Below are 15,304 nucleotides of genomic sequence, written 5' to 3' on the forward strand. Positions count from 1 at the left end.
AACATTAAGTCAGAAAATTATTTAAAGTCGTAATTTTAACGAGCAAGTGTTGAAATTGCCTCACAAAAGGCATCACATACGCCCATAATGTTAAAAGAATATTTTTTTCCCCCCTACCGGGAAAACAAATCTTAATAGAGAATAGTCATAATTTATCTCGTGACGTGTCACGTGAAGCCCCCCCCCCCCCTCAGATGTGCAATACTTCAGAAAAAACCCTAGAGGTCAGCAGAGTACTGGGAAAACGCTGAAAATATTTTCACAGCCAAGCGTGTACAAAAACTATTTTCCATCCTTTATGAAGTCAAATACGTGATGTGCTACAATTGCTTTTTCTGAAGAAAATCACCCCTGAATTAATATTATTGATAGTGTAAATAAGTGAATTCTGCATATACTGTAAGAGCCACACATACTGACCTCACTCATTTATGTTGCACTACATTGTATTATCTGTGTTTACGATTTTACTGTATATTGTGAGCATTTTTGGGATAAATCCACCCCATTTTAGAACTGCTTATCCTCATTTAGGTAACTGGTGAGTAGGAGCCTATCCCAGCTAACTGTGGGCCAGAGGGGGACTTAAACCCTTGGACTGGTCACCACATATTGTACCGTTCACACTCACATTCACAACTACAAACAATTAAGACTATTCATTTAATGACCATAACATGCAGGTTTGTGGAATGAGGTAGAACGCTGGAATTAAAATAAATAAATAATAATAATCAGGCTTGATAGGGCCCATGTGCCACTCCTGCTTTAAAATAATATTAAGCGAGCAAAAGTACCCTGGTAAAGATACAGCAACTAAATAATCCTGCCTCACAAACATCACTTTAAGGTTATGGTGCATTATTTTCAGAGAAGCCTCTTAATTTAATGAATTGCACTTGTGAGTAATACGCTTCTTCAAGTCTCCTGCCATTTTCATATTTTTGTCATAATAGTAATAATAATCCTCAGGAAGGGAGGGGGGTATCAGCGGCACCAGCTTATTACGGAGCGGAGCGAGGAGCAGCAAAAGCAAAATGAGATTGGAGGTATAAGCTGATTTCAGATTTAAACTGAGCAACTTAAATTTGCCTCTCACTGTTTGACAAAAACAGAACCATCTGCCTCCTTGTGTGTGTGTGTTAAAAAAAAAAAGAAGACTTTTTCACTATTAACAAAATCATGAATGCAACGCATTAAAGTGCAGTTTATACGCTTTAGTTGAAAATAGTTACTAGAATTCTAAAAATATGAAATTGAAATAGTGCACATGCAGCCATTGACATTGTCAGCTAACTGGGATAGGATCCAGCTCACCTGCAACCCTAATATATACGCATAGCTATCGACAGTGGATGGATGGATGTAAAATATATGCATATTAATCTGCGCTGTTGAGCATCTTCCCTCGTCGTCGAGGCGGCGCTCAGGCGGCATCAAAAGTCACCGACCGCGTTGCTACATAAAGTGAGCCGGGTTTAGTCATTGCGATCTGTGCAAGTAGGACACAAGGGCAGTTTATTAGTGTGAAGTGCATGATCAAAAGCAGACTGTTTGCTTTTGGGCTTTTGTTCTTTAAAGGCTGAAGCTAATGCTCAATAAAACTAATTGACCACAAGGGAGTGATGGGGGCGCAGCAATGACAAAATCATTTGCATAATGCCAAAGGCAAATGTAATCTTTTGCGCAACTCTCAAGCCTTTTTTCTGCGATGAAGGTGGGGGGGGGGGGGGGGTGAGTGGCCTGGGTCTTTTAGTCACTCAACAGCAGAGTGTATCAGGCTGGGCTACACTGAAAAAGAAAAATATGTGAAATTGTGTTTAAAAGAAGTAGAAGGGGTTTTTTTTTCTATAAAAAGTTATATTTCTATTGATTTTTCCAATAATTTTCTCTCTCTGTCTCTCGTTCCCTCCCTCACTTTCACACAATTAAAAGCAATAAGTGCTACAGCTTATATAACGATGCAAATGTATTGTTCACAGTTACATTTCATTTCCTCTGAAAAAGACTGTATTCGGTCCCAGTCTAAAGAGAGTAAACTTTACACTTGAAAGAGAGTAAAATAAATACATAAATAAATAAATAAATAACTCAAGGGTTGAGGAACAATCCCACAACATTCAGCATGGAAGGCAGTCACTCTACCACTTGAGGTATGCCACGCCTACTGTTTGCTAACATATTGCTGTTGTGTCCAAAACTGGTCTCGGAGGTTCGAGGATTCCACCTGACACTCTTTAGCGGCATGGCTCAGGGGATAGGTGGGTCATCTCCCAACCTGTACGTTCTGCGAATGTGCCGCAACCCTTGAGTGATAAAAAAAAAAAAATATATATATATATATAGTCTTTTTTAGAGTAAAATTTACTCTATGAAAATGACTGTGTTTCTTCAAAATAACTCATAATACAGCCATTAATATCTAAACCCCTGCAACAAAAGTGAGTACACCCCCAAGTGAAAATGTCCAAATTGAGCGCAGTTTGTCATTTTGCCTATCCAGTGTCAAAAATTCATTAGAGTTACAAGGTTTTAGGAGTGAATAGGGAGCAGGTGTGTTAAATTTGGTATGGCAGCTTTCAGGCCCCGTGCAGACGGAAGCAAAGCCGGCTTCGTTCCTCAAACAAATCTCTAACACAGAAGCGTTTCAAGACATGCGTGAGTCCAAAAAGAAGATACTGAGGACGTTTAACGGCTGTAATGTATATGCCAAGTCTGGAGTGGCGCTGTAGAGCAGCCAAAGGGAGTTACCGGAAAGCGTAGAAGAAGAATCCCTTTTTTTTTTCTAACTTCTTTGCGTTTATCAAAACAACATGAAAAAGACGAACACAGGAGAATGACAATGGCATAAGCAAGCTGCTCAAAACGACTACGGCACGGCTATCCGCCATTGTTGTTGACAGACTGACGGTTCGCTGGAGGAGTATCCTGCACAAGGTGTCCAGACGGACGCGTACGGGGCGCGTTTTGAAATCTTTCCACTCGGTTTCAAAAGTGATCGGTTTCAAGCTCCGAAACCGCAACATCGTGTGGATGAACGGCCTAAACGGTAAGAAACTTGTGAGGATACATTGAAACTGACTTTCGTGTGGACGGGGGCCTCAGACTGGTCAATGACAGTTCAATATGGAATTTTATTTAATTTTTTTTAAAGTTACTTTTATGTTTTTAGTTAAGAAAAGTGTCATAATAAAAGATAAAATAATATTTTTAAATAAAAAATCGAATATTAAAAAAATATATATATATATTATTTCACTGATTTAAAAAATTTTAAAAAAATATTTTCAGAAAACTGCACTTTTCAAGAAACACGTTCATTTTTTTCAGGTGCAAAAAATGAACCCCCCCCCCCCCAAAAAAAAAGGTGAACCTAAAGAAAATTGGAACAAGTGATTAAGTGAAAGGAGATGTTAACAATTCTGATAAACTTAAAAAAAAAAAAAAAAACTTGAATAGCTAATGAGGACGTCTAATAAATGACATCGAACTCATGTCCCCCAAGTAGAAAATGAAACCAACCTAGCTTAGGTACACAAGACGCTAATATGGTAGCCGACATCTTCATTCAGCACTCGTCACATGCAAAACAGACTCAAAGTTATGAACAAATAAGGACACGATACTTGAACACTATATGTACAGTATCGGAGCCTGTTGGTCAGCATCTGGCTGGGCCTATAGTTGACTGTATATCAGCTTATACATCATCTGTCCATGCGTGTCTGTGTGTGTGTTATGGCTCCTTGTTCTTGGCCTACTTTGGCAGAGGTGAATTGGGGGCAAGTGGAGTCTATGAGTAAGGGGATTAGGTCTCCAAACATGCTCCTCTCCAGTTTGGGATTTTGCCCCGATGCCAGACACTTAAAGTCTGCCAGGGATTAAGACATGCAGAGAAGTAAGAGCGTCGTGCATTGTGACTGATGTGTGTGAGTGTGTGTGTGTGTGTGGTTTTCGACAACAAGGAGGAGGGGGGGTGGCTGGTTAACAATAATAATAATGATAAAAAATAGCAACAAGATGATGATATGACCTATTTGGAGTCGGCTCGTGCCATGAAGTCGGTCATTATGTTTTCAAGGGATAAGACACAATAATGGAGAAGCTGTTCTTTTGATTTTGTTTGTATTAGTGGCTCATCTCAGCTTAATTTGTTGCTTTAATTAGGAAATGGCTCAGGTCCTCACAGCTTCCTTATTTGGCAAACAAAGATGGCCTCGTTGTATGAATGACGCTGGCACGTGGAACCAGTAGAATTGTATCACCAGACAGTGACCGCACGTTACAAAAGAAAGCTGCGATATCTACGATATATGTGATGATAGCTATGATACATGAAGATGTCTGTAAAAATTTTGTTTTTCTCTCACATTAGTAGGACAATTTGGGTTTAAAGGGGGTGGGAAAAAAGCTGTAAATTTCTTTAAAATCTTTTGGTAAATTTGAAAATATTAAAAATTGGAAAATTTCCATGAGAATGAATTGGAATTTATGCAATGTAATTGAGTGTAATTTAATGAAATGTATCACATCCAAGCATAAATATTAACATTTTGTTTGGTCACAAGCAGAACACCTTGCAATGTATCCAAAAAACATCAACCGTCTCATAAATTGAAGCGCTCGCAAGTCAGTTACAATTGTATTGGTGTGAAATCTGGTTGTCTCTGTCAGCGTTATGCTAAAATATATTTTCACCAACTTAAATTCCCTATCAAGATGGAAAGTTCCAATTTGGTGAAATCCTGCTTTATTCCCACTTACTGTATTTCCATGAATTCCCGTTAATTCCCATGGAAAGTTTCCAATTTAGAAAATTGCTGGGAATGTTGCACTCCTCAAGGCGATTGCTCAATTAAAAAAAACAAAAAAACAAAAAACAATGCATGACGGAATCTGCAATGCACAATTCATGATTATATGCGAGATAGTATGTGATGATATCTACAATGTATCTACAATGATATGCATGTTCTGTACCACTTATCCTCACTAAGGTCAAAGGTGAAAACAGCATCACGTTACAGTGACTGCGTGATAACTGATATGTTGGATTGGATTTTAATACATATATTACAAGACGATCTGTTAAAAAAAACAATTATCTACTGTATTGCCATTAATAACGGCAGTATCCAGTGTTATTGAATGAAAGCAATTCTGCAAGGAGGAGTGGACCAGGTTGTCTCCGCAGAGATGCATTCAAAGGCAGTTAGAGAAAAGAAGTACTTTTCCGCACAGGGCCAGTTTATGAATATTTAAAAAAATATATACTGCATATTGGGATGGGGGCGGGGTGGATGAGACCTTCCAATAGCTCTGAAAAACTCACAATATTTAATATCAAAATTGCACAATATGTTGCAAGAATAAAAAACTACAACATGTACAATGACAATTACCCCCCCCCCCCAACACCCCAAAAGCACGGTGATATGAGTAAAAAAAAAATCTACAACACATTAGAAAAATGTAATGCAATATTTTGGAAGGAAAAACTACAATACATACGTATGAAAACTTTAATATTTTGCAGCATGATACAAAATTAGAAGGAAAAAAATAATACATGACAATACATAATTATTATTTTTTTAACAATAGCATCACAATATACAGCAATTGCGACACAAGCGATATATTAAAAGAAAAACATGTCCACGTCGCCACATAATGTGAAATCATCAACATCATGGTTAAGACTGCGCGCTTCATTTGATCTGAGGGACTGTTTACAAGTTTGTCAGTGCTGCTGTTTTAGTTAGCAACATAAATACTGTACTAAAAAAGATGAAGTCAGGAAATCCTATGACGGCATCAACTGGAGGCATTAAGTGCCACCTGACCTCTTGTTTGCCTTTAAGTTGTCTTTCCCTTTGTCTTGCTTGAGTAAGTTTATGGTGGCGGTGGCGGGTGGGCGGGGGTCTTCCTCCACCCCACCACCCTGCGTCTGGAGGCTCCTCCTGGGTTAGAGGCCGCGGCTCCTCCGTGCCGCTCCTCTAAGAAAAATGGGTCATGAGTCTGAGACTGAAGGATTAGGAGGACAGGCGTGTGCCAGGCCACCTCATACTTAGCCGTACTGTTGCGACGCATCCACCCCTTCATGCTAAAGAAAAGAGCGGGTATGGGTGGTGGGGGTGAATACTCCTCATGTCACCAAAGTGTGTCATCTGCTGTACATCTTGCAAGGAGATTTTAATACCAATAACGAAAAAGCGATGAAAAAACATTTAGCTTCAAAAGTGTTTTTGCGATATTCACTGACATTCAAAATGACTAATCATTTAAATAAATTAACAATAATAATAAATAGACTCATTAATTCATGTTTTTTTTAAAGTGATAATAACCTTATCTTGTCAGACATTTTCTCACTTTTACTTGGCCTTGAATTATTATTGTTATGCATTGTGTAGTCATACACAACAATTTCACCATTCTTGCAAGAATTTAGTAAAAAATGTTGTTTGTTGTTCGGTATTTTGCAAAAAAATTATTTGAGGGGAGGCTGAGATTACATTGTCATAAAACATATTAATCATTATAAAATGCTGTTACATAATTTCCTTTTTTTTTCTTGTAAGTTTCCTACTTACAAATTCGCTTAGGGGTGACAAAAGAAAAATTGATTGAGCCACACAAATTAACCACTTTCTATTAACCAGAGTCTGATATTTTTACAAAGTCATAGGCTACTCAATTTTCCTAAAAATAATATAACAAAAACTGTTTGACAGAGCGACACAATTTGTATTCTACTAAAATAAATGCTCTTTTCTTCTAATGGAGACTTGTCATTTTTTTGTAAAAAAATTAACTAAATTACCAGGAGAATAACATCACAAAAATTTAGTTATGTAGTTAGCTAAGTCTTATTTGACTAGTGGATATTCCTACTAAAATACTCATGAGAGTCAAAATTAAGGTATCAGAGTTGACATCTGAAAGAAATTTAAACATCAAAATGTTTTGTTTTTAATTTTTCTTCTGCAAAAATCCCTAAGCATTAAATAAATCAAATTGTCACTTTTTGTCCAAAATCCTACTAAATTAACTGCTGACACAAAAAACTGTTGACTCTAAACCACAGAATCTTACTTTGCTAAAAGGAAATATATATATATATAATATATATAACTCACCCATTACTTTTTGTACAAAAATGCTATTGTGTATCAAACACTGTCCATTATTTGTGCAAAACCCAAAAAAACTCTGCTGACAATGACATAGCAACATCATATATTGTAGTTTGCTAAATGGTCTTTCGTCACTAATTAGTGAGGATAAGCGATTCATAAAATGGATGGATGCTGTCCAATATTTTTTGCACAAAAAAATGTTGTAAGACAACATATTTACTCTGAGCCACACCAGTTTCTGTTTATAAAAGTTTTTTGTTTTTTTTTAACTAGATGCTGTCAGTTTTTTGTATGAAGTCCTACTAAACATTCCTGAGACCAAACTAAATTACATAAAAAAATCCCAGATCCCTTTTGTTCCTCAAAAAAAAAAGAAGAAAAAAAAAAGACAAATGCTCTCTTACAATTTTTGGTCTGAGAAAATTTTATTAAAATCTCCTGACTACTGTATAACAAAATTCGACTCACCAATAGCAATTGTTTACTAACTACTTTCAGAAACTTAATTGTGGGAAAATGTTATTTACTTAAATGCCCCAGTTTTTGTACAAAATCTAAATACACCTAAGAACGACCTTCAGTAGACATAAAGGTCAGTTCAGACCACCACTAAGGTCTCCCCGTACACGCTTAAGTAGACCCCACAGCAGGCCAGCAACATCTGTAATGACAAGCGAGGTCAAGCCTCAGCGCTGCCTGAAAGCTTTGAACTCTGACCTCGGCGGCTTTATGCCGAGCCTCTGGGGGCGTCTCACCATTGCCGTCTGAAGCTGATATTTCCCACCCGCCGACAAAAGCCAGGAAAAGACAACACGAGCAGCCGGGGTCCCCAGACGGGAGCGTCGGACCATCCTGGCACTAAATGGGCGGGCGCAGTTGTTGGGCCTTTCATTGTGCGAGCGTGAAAGCGGGGACACATGTTGCCTAGTAAAAGTGTCAGAACCCCACTGAAGAGCCTTTGTATAGCTTCCCAGGAGTTTTGTCTTTTGTCTCCCATGTTGTTCGCCATTAGCATCTCAATATTCAAAGGGGGATGACGGCGGGCAGAGGTGGCAGCCTTTTTAGCCTCGAGTGCACCCCAGCTGGTGACTCAAGACGGCAGCCGGTAAAGACTTGACATACAGTAACGGACTTAAAAGTAGCATAGCGTTAGCTTAGCTAAGTACATTTTCTACACTCTCAACTGTCAAATCATAGAGCACTCATCACTCAAAGACAACCGATCACATTCAAAGATACGATTGACCTCGTCAGCTCTCATTGTCATACTTTCCCCATTGGAATGCACAGCAGGTGTCACTAGGTCCCAAGAAGGAAAAGGTCCTGGAACTGAGGGGTCCACCAACCTCCTTGTTAGGTCAGCATGCTCCCGAGCAGGCATGGTTCGGTGTGAGGTCCCCCTCTTCTGGTTTAAAGGCCTCCAATGGAGAAAAGGAAAAGCAGGAAAACGATAACATCAAGATTTGGACATCATGGAAAGGTCTCGTCTTGGCCTGAACCTTTGGAAGACCCCCTGCAAGCTAGGCTCATTTGATTTAAAGGGATGCTTGACTCACTGAGCCATTTTCAACAGTAAGTAGATCATATTTTGTCTGTAATTAATGTGGAAACTTCCTTATTTTTCATGAACAATGAATACCTTCAAAAACTAATTTTGCCACTTTCTGTCGACTGAAGATGACATCATGTGTGCTGAGGAAATAGGTAACGAGCAAACATGGCTCAGTTTGCTGATCAAACCCAGAAAACAGGTGAGCCATGATTGGTTGTTACCCATTTCCTCAGCACAGGTGATGTCATCTTCTTCAGTCGACAGCAAGTGACAAAATTTGTTTTTAAAGGTATTAATTGTACATGGAAAAAAATTCATCCATCAAAAATAATTACGTTATCAAATTAATTCTGGACAAAATATGAACTTTTTACTGCTGAAAATGGCTCAATGAGTCGTGACACTTTACCTTGCCCCAAAAAACTCTCGCCATTGATTTAGTACAGTGGTGTCAAACATACGGGCCACGGGCCGGATTAAGCCCGAAAAAAGGGGTTTAATCCGACCCGCGAAGTAAAAGGAGTAATGTCGGCCAAATTAATCAGACGGGAAAATTAAAAACATATGCATTTGTAATTTCACAAGCAATCCTCCGACTTGTACATTGAATTGACCTGGATGTCATTATTTGACACACAACCTAAAGTTACGGTTTGTTGAAAAAAATAAAAACATAGACCAACATAAATCACAAATAAACATGCTGAATATGACACACTAATGCCATGGATTAACATCCTATAACTTCGTTAACTGCGCCACACAGTGCATTCCGGGAACAACATATATATGCAAAACAGGTAGATATAACACGCCTGAAACTCATACGGCCAAAGCGTTGTGTTATTTTATGGAACGGGAAGTCCCACTATTTAGGGTTGGCCTGCAAATAGCGAAATTCTGTGTTTAACTGACACCAATTGTTTTTAAGTTATATACCATGATTTTACTGGTTCGGCCCACTTAGTAATATGACACCCTTGATTTAGTACGAAAGAAAACTTCCGTATGACGCAACTTTAGATGGCATTTTCCCCCAAATCTGTACTGTGCTCCCCCTACAGTTGAGATTGCCCCCCCCCCCCCCCCCGCCTTATGTTTTTCTTTTCATCTGCAAAAATGGGGCGCCGTAAAAAGGCGACCTGGCGGACTCCCATTCTGTATCCCACATGTTGGTCTCTTGAATGAGTTGTGTCTATTCTATTCCCCTTGGGTACAACGACAATAAAGCTATTCTGATTCTGATTCTATCATGTCTTGTCGGGCAGCTAGCACTGACGCTACATGACACGGGTCGGCGCGGTGCTGGTCGCAGAAGATGCAAAAGGTCAAGAAAAACACATTTTCAATGTACTATTTACTTTTAAGTGTGTCCAAATGAGTGCTGCAAAGGCTTCATTAAAATAACAAAGCGTGTGCCCACTACTGTACTTCTGACCCATTTAATCTCCTCTGGTGAAAAACAAAGGGCCCGAGATGCCGACACCACCCCGCCGAGAGCGCCTTTACTCGACTCACGCCAGATGACCATCCAAGCCGGGCCGTGCCGGGCCGAGTCAGGCCAGGCCAGGCGGCAGTTACCGCCGTGTATGTATGCGTGCGTGAGTGCGTGCGTTGTTATTGCGGGAGTGTCGGTTGCTGCGAGGGCCAAGCGGGAAAGCGGTTGGGCAGTTTAGCCAGCTGCCGGGGGAGCGCAAGCAGCGCCGCCCGGGCCGGTCAGTGAAACCTCGCCAGATGGAGCCGCTTTGCAAACAATGAGAGCGGGGAGGCACTTCATCGACAGGAGATGACCGCGTGCCGTTAGTTGCTTGTTTGCTTGGATCAGAACTGCAAAGGATTTCCAGGAATAAACCCTGGCCGCCATCTTTGAGACAATTGTATCATTTATATGGCGGCTTTGCACACAGTAGCTGTCTGCTCTTTGCGCAACAGGCCGAGGTGTCTTGGGACCACTTTGCTTGGGAGTTACCAAGCCTGGCTAATGAGGCGTGTGATTGGTCCCCTCCCTCACGGACAAGGCCCGTCTTTTTTGCGGGGGTGGGGGACATAATGGATTGTGACAGCAGCACAATAGTGGCCTGGTGTCAGGAGGGTGGCATGGGTACCCCCCGCGGTTAAACCCCCCCTCTCTCTCTTGCCTCGCCTCTGCTCAGCTGGCCTTAGGCAGTATTTTTTTAGTTATTTTTTTACGCACACACATTCTTAAGCCACTTGTAGACGTGTTGCACCCATAAGGCACATTCTGCAGTTCACTCAATATACATTATATTTATACATGTCGGCTTCTTTATTTTGTATTTATCGTTACACTTATTATGATTTTTGTTCTTCTCTTGTTTACAGTGACTACAGTGATGTTTTAATACAATAATCCATAGATATTTGTTTACTTTTGCTCATATATATATATATATAATTTTGCTTGCTTGTTTATCTAAAATGCAACAATGTTGCTAAATTGAATTATTTTTTCTTTTTTTTTAAGTTTTCTTTAAAGTTTTAAATGTGCTACATTACTTTAGCATTAACGCACCAACAATGGTGTTCAATTTAATTGTTTTTATTTAATAGTTATTTAATCATTTTTTCTTTAATTTTCCACCTGGATTTCGTTTATTTATTTTTTATGTAATGTAATACATTTTCAAATATCATTTAATGCTCCTTTTTACCTCAGCGATTAATTTGAATTAATATAACTTACTGGTTTTAAGTCTTAATGTAATTAAAGTTTTAATGTATTTATTTTTCTAAAATTATATATATTTTTGTATTATTTTTTTTAATTAAATTTAAAATAATTGTATTTCTTACATTTATTTGAATTTGATTATATTTTTGGGGGATAAACCCATGTCATTTAAACCCAAACAAAACATTCAGCAATACAGCTTCCATTATGACTCCGAAAAATGGCAATGGCAATTTTTCTAATGCATGAAGGCCCTTTTTTTTTTTTCCTGCTCCCTAGTTTAGTGCAGTTCGCCACTGAAAACAGCAAGCTTGAATAAATAAATACCTCCCTGACATAATTTTTTCAAGGCATGATCATTCCGAAAAACCACAGCGAGGATTTGTGTTGCACCTCAGAGGGGCTCCAATCGTGTCGTTTTTGTTTGTTCTTTTGAAGCAGCTCTTGAGGAAAGAGGCGGATGGTCAAAAAGCAAGCGGCGAGAGCGTGCGGCAGGATGAGAGCCTCGTTGGAGGATGCTTGCAGCTGCTTTCTTGAGTGGGACCTCAGCTGTGTGGGCATCTTTAGCAATTAGGCGCGATGATGCTTCAGGATTGGGCAGCGATGGGGGGGGGGGGGGGTGGGGGCATCCTAATATTCATGAAAAAGCTTGTTTATAAACAAGAAGGCAGCTGCAGTGCTTGCGTGAATCATAATATAGCATATAGAGCTTTTGGTACAGCTTTTGCCACATTTTCCCACCAAAAAAATTATTGTAGTTGCCATCAGAATGAATTACATGTACAAGCAATACGTTGAAGAAGACACAACATTACACCATCCCTCATAGTCACGCACAGTAGTGAGAAGTAATGAAGTAAAAATACTTTGCTTTCAGCTGCCTGTGCTACTTTAAGTCTTGAGATTTGTTTGTAACATCTCTATGTGCTACATGTGCATTTTTTCCAGGCTTATACTGTGCCCCCCTTTGGAGGATGGCTTCAGCCTTGTCCACCCATGCTCCCTACCTTTTTTTTTTTTTTGAGAGCTCCGTATTGTTCATTCGGTAATTTTACCGATTCGACATGCCCCCTACTTTATGTCAGGGGTGCTCAAGTTCGGTCCTCGAGAGCCCCTATCCTGCCTGTTTTCCACGTTTCCCCTCCTGCAGCACAGCTGAATCTAATGATCAGATAATCAGCAAGCTTTGCAGAAGCCTGATAACAATCCTGATCATGAATCAGGTGTGTTAGTGGAGAGAAACGAGGACCGAACTTGAGCACCCTTGCCTTATGTCTTCCCTTCTTATCTAAGATGTTGGGGCGCTTTTATGTGATTACCGACTCCCTCCCTCATTTTTTGGACAGGTTGAAGCTTTTAAGTGAAATTTTCCTGATGACATATTTATTACTTTTAGTCAATACATTTAAGAGAGGAATTTTACTCAATACTTTGTTAAAATACCCCTTTTTTAAACCTCCCTGCATGAATGACTACTACGTTAAAAAGATCGAGAGGTATAGTCAACTGCATTGAGATGATGATTGATTCATTGAGATCTTGGGGTCTTGTAAGGCATACAAAAACAGGTGCCAGCAACATGGAGGATCGTGAACCAGTGAGTATAAGCGACAAAAGCAACTTATTTACAAGTGCAAGATATTACACCAACATGGCACTAATTTCTTATGCTAGCTTCTGGTATTGACAAATTCTCCTTCACAACACATACAAGTCGTTATGAGCATTTTTTTGTTACTCAGTTCACGACGTTAGCAAAACTTGGGAAAATGTTTTGAGCTAGCTCTTCAACAACATGTGACATACGTGATTGGTTTTTTTTTTTCTACAAAGATCAAGCACAATATATAAACTGATCAGAAAGGGAAACTATTTTGTGCACAGAGACGAATACTCGCAAGGAGAATGCTGCAGATGAGCTTACCATGGGATAACCAGCCAACCAGAGATCCTCCCATCACTCACTAGGCCACGCCCCTAAAGTCACAAGTCAACACGCATACTGCAGTGTGTGTGATTTTATGGAACCAGTTATAATTGATTTCATATGTATGTTTTACAGTGCTAATTGTCAGTATTAAGTAATTTGTTCCCCAAAACGTATAAAAACGTTCTATTTTAAATATTGCCATGGTCCCAAAAACATATTTATACGTTTTTATGGGGGGGGGGTGTTATGCTAGAGCATACAGAAGGCTTTGATGCAGCCTCTGAATGGAAGAGAACGCATAAAGCAATGGTAGTTATTACACAAACAGCCAGCAGGTGGCAGCAGAGCAAAAGGAATGAACCAGGGCCATGTTGAAAAAAGCTATTTTACTCACATTTCTAATTATATTTGTGAATAATGATGAAACGTATCTATATTCTAATGCCAATTGCTGCAAAACGGAAACAGATAGAATTTTATTTTATTTTTTCCCTGATGAAAGAAGAGACTCTAACCTTTCTTTTGGTTCCATGTTTTTATAGCAATTTAACAAAATATTCTGTGGGCCTTGCAAGATCAGTCAAAATCCAGTAAAAAAAAAAAGAAGCCGTGAGCGAAGGGGGTTGCTTCAGTGAAAATGGCTGCGAGTGAATGAGTTAAGTTACAGAGCAAAATCAACTCATAAGTAAAGGTTACCCCCTACACTCATCTTGTGAGATTGCAGGAGCAGCCTGAAAATAAGGGGCAGAGAGGTTGTAATCTGTCGTACAAGGGTAATTGAAATTAGCAGCAGATGAAATTGCGTGCTTGGGAGGAGCGTCTCTTCCTATTCAACAAAGCTGACACGGCACACTTTTTCTCAACATCACAAAAAAAATAGGATAAAACTCATATATAACTTCAAATGCTCTAACCTGTGAAAGGACATCAGTAAAGCAGATAAAAATGCTAATGACTGATCATTTTCAACATGCAGTACAGATATTTTTTTGACCTGCATGATGGTGCAAGCTTAGAAGATGATGCCCCCCCCCCCCCCTCCTCACCGTCCTCCCCTGTTGTTGTGCTTTGCTGTGTTGTGCCTTCTAAGCTCCTTTGACACTGCAGCAGGCTTTAGCTTCCCCGTTACTGTGTGCGCCTCCTTGCAGATTTACAAACCTTAATCTGCGTAGAGATGCACACTGACTTGTTGACGGGAGATTAGCGCCAATACCGCAAAAAAATAAAAACACACTAGAAGATTTTTTTTTTTTTTTAAACCTGCACTGATTCAAATCACAGGAATTATGACTTCTTGTATTGATGGCGGCTAATTAGCCCTGAAGGCGGTAGGTCTAATTGGAGTCAAATTGAATCAAAGCTGTATGTATAGACCAGCGCGCTGATAATTGGCACATTGTCAATGGGGACGGCATCATGGCACCCAGCCAAAATGGAGGGATGCTGAGTTGCGCATGTGCACGACTCAACTGGCTTTGTGCAGCCAAAGGATTACTATGATATCACTGCTAGTATAAAAAAAAAAAAAGAAAGACAATTATCTTTATTATTTGCATAATAATTTAGAATGCGGTGTAAAGCAAGGAAGTTACAGGGAACCATAAAAACAAGTGTTCCCTTAGGATATAACAGAGAAACTGAATTAGTCTGTTCCAGCCAACCATCATTTTCTATTGTCTTCTCCTTTGGGGTTCATCCTGGGCTGGTCAACAGCCGATATACGATTCATAAACTCACGGGCTGCATGTGACCTCACTCTAAGTGGCCCTTTGATGAATTAAAAATAAAATTACTGAAGTAACAATGTGTTTATTTTCTTTTACAACCACCCCCACCCCCGAAAATATATCAAGAAATAAAACACAGATTAACATTCAATATATGTTTTCCATGAAAATCAAGGGAGGCGATTGAGGGACAGGGAAAAAAAATGGAGTATTAAAAATATTGAGGACAAAACTTTTTTTTTTCAATCGGCAAATTCCCGG

The sequence above is a fragment of the Leptonotus elevatus genome, chromosome 15 (genome assembly GCF_054856555.1).
Source record: "Leptonotus elevatus isolate MCC_2025b chromosome 15, RoL_Lele_1.0, whole genome shotgun sequence".
Classification (NCBI taxonomy): Eukaryota; Metazoa; Chordata; class Actinopteri; order Syngnathiformes; family Syngnathidae; genus Leptonotus; species Leptonotus elevatus.